Below are 8735 nucleotides of genomic sequence, written 5' to 3' on the forward strand. Positions count from 1 at the left end.
CATCCTTACTGATCTCATCTGGTTATGTGGTTTGTGATCCTATCTCCATGCTTGTGACCTCCAAATTCATACCTCCAGCATAGATAGCCTCTTTTAGCCCTAAATTCATTATCTGTCTACCCATATCTTCACATGGTCCAAAACAATTCCTTACCCTTCCCAAGGATTCTTGTCTAACTTTGGTCTTCCCATCTGAGTTCCCTGCTTCCATTTAATTGGGTCAAAAAATCCTAAAGTAATCCTAACTCTTGTTAAAACATAAGGCAGATTGTGTCATCTGTCCGCATAAAACCAGTGAGTTGCAATGATGTAAAGCCTTATCTAAAAAACCTAATCTGGCTCACCTCTCTGGTGTCATCCGTTATTCTCCCTCTTACTCACTCCTCTTCAGCCACGCTGGCCTCCTGACTATGTTTTGAAATTTCTAGCATGCTTCTGACTCAGGGCATCTGCATTTGCTTTTTCCCCAAAAACCCACTTGACGCATCTCAACACCACTGTGGGCCTTCCCTGATCATGGTATTTTAAATTGTGGCATCTGCCTCCACTATGCCCTAATCCCCTTTCCTGCTTTACTTCTCTCCATAACTTGAATCATTATTGAGTCTACTATACATATTTATTGTCTGTCACACCCAACCTAAATGTAAGCTCTAACTGCAAAGTTTTTATGTTTTTTTTAACTTAAATTCAAGTGAGTTAACATACAGTGTACTAAGTTTTTAACTGTTTTGTACCCTGATGTATCTCTAATCCCTGTTACACGAAAGGTATCCAGAGAAAACTGTTGAGTTAATTCACTAATGAGTGGTGCTGGATTTCCTGATATATTTTATGTTTTTTGTCCTTATTCAGCAGGCGTTAACATCTGAGGTAACCCCACAAGCACCTGGGGTTGAGGATACCTCCCTATAAAGGAAGTTTTCGAGGTGGTCTCTCCTGGGATCTCTACAAGGTCGCACACATTTTCATGTCCATTTCTATGGGGTTTCCACACTGTATGGAGAATGAATTAGGGCCCCACCTTCCCACAGGTAGGAGGCTCAGGGTTCTCATATTTTACCTAGCAGACAGGTAGGTCTGCTGTCCTTACACAGCCCAGTTGCAAATCTTAGTTGTCCATGAGTCGTAATTCCTGGTCCTATATGGAGCCTAAGACCTAAGCCTGTCGTGATTTTTCAGGCCTTGTGGGTTGTTGCAGTGGTGCTGACACGTGGTGATTTAGCTTTCTTGACTTTGCATTAGTTCAATATTTAAAATACTACATATAGCCATTGTGTGTGATGAAGTTGAGGGTAGGGGATTCCCGTGTTTGTGCTCCATGTGCTTTCATGAATGGAAGTTTGGAGAAACCAATTCTATACCATATATGACCTTTCCCCCAAGAAGTCTGGAACCTCCCCCTGAGAACATGAGCCCTTGTGTGAGAAGCATTGCTACGGATAAACATGAATTACAGTCTTCATAAGGGCTCAAATGGAAAAAAAGGCATTCAGACCCCCTGGCTTCAGAGCAGACTCCCATTTTGTCTGGAGTTTACTTCCTCCAGAGGGAGGCCATCTCCTTCAACCCCAAAATCTCTGCAGGGGCCTATTACAGAAAGCCCAGCTACTCTGAAAATGTCCTGCTCCTTTGGGGAGGTACCTCATCATTTGGAAACAAGCCCAGACCCCTTTTGAAAGTAAGGCCCAGCCAGCCCCTTACCATGTGTTGCCTTCATAAAATGGCAGATGAGAGCCTGGGACTTCTTCACTAAGGCATCTCCCAAGAGTTGTGAGAATGTGTCCAGAGTCATTCTCAGCAGCCGTTCTCTCCCTAGTCAGGTGTCTCAGGGTAAAGCTAGTGAGGACCAGGGGCCCCAGGGATAAAGGACCAGGCCAACTTCTGCCCATTACTCTCCAAATCCTGCAGGTGGCAGCTGGACACCAGCTTCTGAGGACCGCACTTGGTAACCAAGAGGCAGACCACATGGCATGCCAGGTGCAGAGATGTTCACGATCCAGGGAGCTCCCGCTGCTGGCTGCAGAGGATGAAGAGGCAGAAGGGAGGTGAAGGGAGTTCACAGACCTGCAGTGGCCGGTATGAAGCCTCTAACCATTCTGCCTACCGACATTTGCATTTATGCATTAAAATGGAATGCAGTTACAAATTCAATGCCTGGCGTTAGGGAATGTCATCCAAACGAGGTGACCACCACCATTGACCCATGAACTGGATCAGGGCACTCTGAGGCTCCTCATCCCCTCCCCTGTTCTTGGAACATGGGTTCTGCTTGCCTTTCCTACTTCCAGAGTCTCTTCTGGGACCCGGGAGCTAGCCCAGAATATTCTTCTTGCGGCCATGGCAGAAGCCCTAGAGAACAAGCCCAATCACGTGAGCACTTTTAAATACCCTGCTTGTGTCACCTGTGCTAATATCCATTGTCCTGAGACAGGAATTACAGTGAGAAAGTGCTGCAAAGTCCCATGGCAATGGGCACGGACACAGGGAGGAATGAGGACCCGAAACCATTAAGGTCATTGACCATAGCCTTCTTCCAAGTTTTGCCTTCCCCAGCCCCTTGTCTGATTTTTCCTATGACACTTTGATCACGTTCTCCCTTCTGCGTATTTATACTTATCTCCTCTACTAGACTTCAGTCTTCTTAGGAGATTTTACTTGCCATAGCACTTTGAACATGGTCAATGGTAGGTGCTCAGTAATATTTATTACATGGTGAGTGAATTTCCTTTATGAGCAGTGCCGGTCCTTCCAGATAGCTACAGAAGAGAAACTGTACTGAAATCTCTAGTAAAGGGCCTTTGCATCCCTGGACGATGGATATTAGCACACATGACACAAGCAGGGTCTCTCTCCTTTAACCACTGAGAGCTCCTGTTGTATTCACCGAGGGTCCAGAGTAGACGTCGAGAAATCCCTCTTGAATGCAGTATGAATGATGGCACATTTCTTGGCCACCACAACTCTTGCATTCTCTGACTGCCTCTCCACATTTCTTGACCCCTTATCTCACCTTTTGGGTCTTGCTAGTTTATCTGTTATGCTTACAGTTCATCATTACAGAGTTACATCAGTGAGTTTTTACTCACCTAGCAGACCCTTCTAAGTAGTCACCTCAAAAGACTATATACCTTTACATACTCTTTGCCCGCTCGGAGTTCTGAAGGAAGTTTCAGGAACCCCTGCGGCAACGCTGTCATGTTCACTTGAATACTCTTAAGGGTGGCAAGTCTTTGCCTTGTTGAGGTGGATGGCATTTTTGGAAATGGCTGACAGTCATTTGGACCCAAAGCTGGTGACTAAGGTGGGTGATGAAGCTGGGTCATTCGGGGGACAAAAGCCAGATGTGGTCAGGGAGAAATGAGCCTGACATCCCTCCATAATTGGAAAGTGACCCCTGAGGACCGCCGGAGGGAAGCCCAGATGCAAGCAGACAGTATCCTTTGAGCACGTCCACCTCCTGACAGGGTGACCATTTTGAAGGGGCCCATACCACGCATTGGAAAAGTTCTGGTCTCATCTACTTTCATGGTAGGTTCTGGTTCTTCTAAATCCTTTGAGAAGCTGGTGAAACCTCCGGACCCTCTCCAGGAAAATGCTGCTGAGCCCGTGTTTTGCATGTAGTCTGAGGGCCCCACGGACCCTCCTGAGGCTGCTCTGCATGTCCCAGGTAACTTCTGTCTGGCATGAGCACACTAACCAGGGTGAGGGCCCTAGAGAGCCACAAGTGCGCTTTTCTTTGTTTCTTCATTTCTGCCCACACACCCACAACGAGCCCAGCCCAGGACTTTGACATAACAGACTCCCCAGAATTAGTATGTGAACTCCTGTCCGATCTTCTTCAATCTGAGACCACCTTTGTGGGAGTGATCCCCGCAGCCAGCTTGTCTGCTCAGCAGTGCCCTCCCCTACCCCATCCATCAGGGTCTGAGTGTGGTAAGCACCCCCAGAAGGGCTATGTTTCAGTCTCCACCAGGTTCTCCCTTGGGAAGGAGCAAGGAAGAGACTTGCTGCTCCAGTTTGACTCGGGGAGCCAGGCCAGGTGTGATCTGGACTTTGGGTGCACCAGAGCCAGGCCAGACCAGGTCCGGAGTCCTTGGTGCCCCTCCCTTCAGGCACCTGTCTGAGCCGCAGCGGAGGGCACAGGGGTGGGGAACGGCTGCCATGAGGCCTCATGGCCACAAGAGGGACCCATTTGTTCTGAAAGAACAAGGCATCTGGCTGGCATCGTGACTCCCGACTTCATCCCCCAACACCCACGCAGGCTCCCGGGTCGTGTTGGGTGCTGACTGCAGCGGGGCACAGAGCAGGGCGGTGCAGGGCCAAGCCTCCGCTCCAGGGCCTCTTGTTCAGGTAGCCACCAGCTGAGGCAGGTTCCCCCTCAGCCCCTTGCTTCTCTTCAGGCAAGTGCAATGGGACGCAGGCCCAGGACACACTCAGGGCCCAGTTTGGCCATCTCCCACGCCTCTGAGTGCTCAGACCTTGTATAAGGTGTGTTACATCTCCCCTTAATGTTTTCTTTATGGCAAAAGCAAAGGGGAAAAGGAGAAAATTCAGAAAGGCAAGGGACACCTGTAACTAGCCATCCTCAAAGACAGCTCTGGTCACCACGACAGGGTCATGTCCTGCCCAGGACCCTCATAGACCGTGCTCCTCAGGAGGCTAATGAGAGCAGGGGAGCCTTTCAGGGAGAATGGGGATGTGTTTGTGTCGATGGGGTATCTCCATAGTTTGGATGGAGCTGAGGCGACCCCTCCAGGGTTCCAAGCCACAGGTGCTTACAGGCAGAGACAAGCAGTGAGGCAGGGGAGGGAAGGGAAGCTAACTCACCGTGCAGCACGGGGGCCGTCCCCTCCATTCAGTACCAACATGCCAAGGCCGGTGTCCTTCCTGCTTTACAGCTGGGGAAACCCAGCCTCGGACAAAACCATTTCCTCAGGGTCATGAAGTTGGCAGGTGATGGAGCCGGAGCTGAAGCCAGGACTGTCTTGCTCCAGAAGCTATCTCCTTGACAAAACCCCAGGACCCCTCAGGGCAAGGGTCTGCCATCAGACTCAAGACTGTGGCCCTACCCCGCCCACCCCAGTGGCACACTCTTCTCCTATACCCACAGCATGCTCAAACATCCCAGAGTTCAGTTCGCAGGACAACCCCAAGGCTGGGGGACCCCTTGTGCCGCTGACCCTGGGCCCTGACTCTATGGGCCCCCGCCCTGAAAGCAGCCCTCAAGAGGCCTGAGAGGAGGAGGAGTGGGCACCAGGGAAGAGTCCTCATCAGAGGGGGGCGGGGCATTCCCCCCTACCCAGCAGGGGCTCCACTCAGCGAGCTAGTGGACTGCTCTCACCCAGTCTCCCTCAGAGGCACTGGAGAACGGTCCACAGACACTCTGATCATCTGCTCTGGAAGGGGGCCCTGCTCCTGCCTTGGGGCACATGCACTCTGAGAACTGGAACTCCCCTCCTCTGTTCCCAACCTCCCTTTCTTAGGACACCTCTTCCCAGACTCAGCTTTGAGCCCCAGGGAGAGGCCTCCCCTGGTTGCCAGGGCAACGGCTCCATTGTTCCCGCCGCAGGAGTTTAGCAGCCAGGGGCCCCCTCAGTTTCTGGACCCCGCACTCCCTACCATTCTTGAGCCAGTGGAGCCCGCAGGGCCCCATTCTACTCCTCAGGGCCTCTTTGTCCTCAGGATGCAGAGGAGGGGGAGACAGGCTGACTGGTCACCATGCCAACATCGCATTGCCCACATCCCTGGGGGGAGGGGAGAGGCTGGGGCGGTCAGACATTCAGCAGTCACGGGAGCAGTTGTCTGTCTCTTGGATCACCTGCCCAAGGGCCCCTGCCGCTGGCTCAGTCTCCACTTTGAGGGAGGGTTTTGCCAGCTCTCTGCTTTGCCACCCAGTTTGTTCCGTTTTTGCTTGGTTAAGCAAAGCTGGAGGCTTAGGCTTTCTCGCACCCATCCTGGGTTTTCAGCCAGCAGGTGGACTCTGTCTATGGGAGAGGAGCCAGGCTGTGTCCGGCCACGTAGCCAAAGTGGGGCAATAACCCCTCATCCATCCATCCATCCATCCATCCATCCATCCATCCATCCATCCATCCATTCATCCATCCATCCATTCACCCATTGGATCTCATCATTCAACAACATTCACTGAGGCTGACTCAGGACCATCCTTCAAGTTAGAAATTCTTAAAACCACATTGTGGAAGGAGAAACTCTTACTCAAAAAGCTAAATTGTCCAAGGTTCCCAAAATGTCAAGAATCAGAGGAAAGATTCAATCTCAGTTCTACCTGGCTCCAATGTCACTGCTTCAAGTCAAGGACAGATTACATTCTCCCCACCACAGACAGTATCTGGACTACTCTGTGTACAATAAGCAGATTGATTATTGATGAAAAACAAGCCATTACAAGGAAGTTAAGGGCAGGGTGTCTTGTATATAGTAGCTGCTTAGTAAGTATGCAGTGGATGGATGGATGGATGGATGGATGGATGGATGGATGGATGGATGGATGGATGAAAACTACTCCAAGTACTAAGGGCAATAACCTGGAAGACAACCGTTCATTCACTCATTTATTCCTTCATTGGTACATTTATTCAGTAAATAAGTACTGAGGATTTCTGTATTCCAGGCACCTTGCTGGGCACTGGGGACATAACAAAAACAAGACAGATATATGGTTCCATGTCTGATGAGAGAGGCAGACAGCTAAACTGCCCATCACAGTGCTGGGATGACAGCTCTGATGGGGGAGTCCAGGCGCTGGGAAAGATGGGCTGACCTCGAGATCATTTCTCATGCTCCAAATCACCAAGTCCCAGACCCTCTGAGCTCAAACTGACGCTTCATCCACACTGCACTTCAGCCAGCCACAGATAAAAACCACACCTGGAGCTTAGAAGGATGATTTGGAAAGAGACCATTTGAGACCATGAGGACTCTGGTCTCAAAATTTAGAATGGTGATATTTAGGAGAACCCAGTTCAATATGAAGACCCAGAACCCCATAACTCCATCAGGCTTCTCTCACCAGTAGGAACAACCCCTCCTACCCTACCTAAGGAGACTGGTCCTGCCTTGCTTGAAGACTCTATGACTACCCCTTACCCAATAGCCTCCCATGCACCCCAGAGCCATGGCTAAAGACAATCTCCATGTGCTCAAGGAGCCAATTATAAAGGTGAGTCTAGTAGATGCTTACACACCAGAATGTGCACATTTATATACCAATGAAAACCTGAGGAATATTCATAAGAATAGGTTCCGCCCATTCTAGAGTAGGGAGAAATGAATGTAGTTTCAAACACAGCTGAATCTTTCAGTACAGCTGTGCTTACCAGAGATTCTGAGGCTGGTGTGCTCGCTCAAGAATGTGATAAAAGTTCTAGTGTTACTTCACTTGGCACACTGAAGCCTGGTTTCAGCAAGAGTTGGATGAAGCTGACATGCCAAAGAACTCCTAGGTATAATGTGGGAGAAATCCAATGACTTAGGGAGCTCGCTATGTTGAAAGGGGTTTACCGGGGCGCCTGGGTGGCACAGCGGTTAAGCGTCTGCCTTCGGCTCAGGGAGTGATCCCGGCGTTGTGGGATCGAGCCCCACATCAGGCTCCTCCGCTATGACCCTGCTTCTTCCTCTCCCACTCCCCCTGCTTGTGTTCCCTCTCTTGCTGGCTGTCTCTATCTCTGTCAAATAAATAAATAATATCTTAAAAAAAAAAAAAAAAAAAAGAAAGGGGTTTACCAACCCATGACTGGCATATCTACACTTTATATTCCCTGAGAGGGACCGGACTCTCCCTTCACCCAGACAGAGAGAAACATTCGAAACAGTGCTGGGGCTGTTGATGGAAGATACTGCCACTGAAATGTGTTCTTGGGTTTTAATGGGAATCATGAGATCCCAGCATGGGCTATGAAGTGACACTTAGTGACCAGAAGCAAAGTGGACACAGACGGCAGCAGGGCCAGAGGGACAGTCAGAATAGACTGACACACTGGGGTCTTTGGCGGTGGCCAATCAGTCATGGGTACCAAGGGCTAAAACACATGAAGCATTGCATTAACATCCTACTTGATCTGTACAGGTAAAAAACACACAAACTAGAGCTCTGACAGGCAAAATCTCAGGACATCAGCAGGTTATAGGTTTTCACTAAATCCCCGACCTAAGTCAGGCGAATAGAAAAACCTTGTATTCTGTACCATATAACATTGCAAATTTATATTGCCAATATAAATTATTCCATGGTCTTAAGAGAGTGAGTGTGCACTGGGAAAGGAGAAATCCCAGACTTTTCAGGGCTTATTACTGGCTCTGAGCTAACGCTAATTCCAGGTCATGGGTTAAGTGAGAATTAATGGAAGTCAGAAAATAAATGGAGTTTGGGCCCAAATTGTTTCAGAGTGGGTCCAACAGATTCATACCCATTCTGTGGTTGTTTCTTAAGGTCCTAAATGTAGAGCTGGAAAATACATATATACTCAACAATAGGCGAAATCTCCTGCCTGACCTATGGAGTAAGGACTGGCATGATAGGAAGGACCAAGTGAAAACCCTTGCCAGGCCTCTTCTAACAAAATAGTACATCAAAACCACTGTGACATTTCTAGGAGAATCAGAGAGAGCAGTGCCGCCACAGAAGACTTGAAAAATGCAAGGTTGGTGACCCAGTGGCATGCTGGAATCAGCTCATACATACCCGTGAGACTGTGTTAACATTGTTCTCATTT

The sequence above is a fragment of the Ursus americanus genome, chromosome 24 (genome assembly GCF_024610735.1).
Source record: "Ursus americanus isolate L20-20 chromosome 24, mUrsAme1.1.p, whole genome shotgun sequence".
In the NCBI taxonomy this organism is placed as follows: domain Eukaryota; kingdom Metazoa; phylum Chordata; class Mammalia; order Carnivora; family Ursidae; genus Ursus; species Ursus americanus.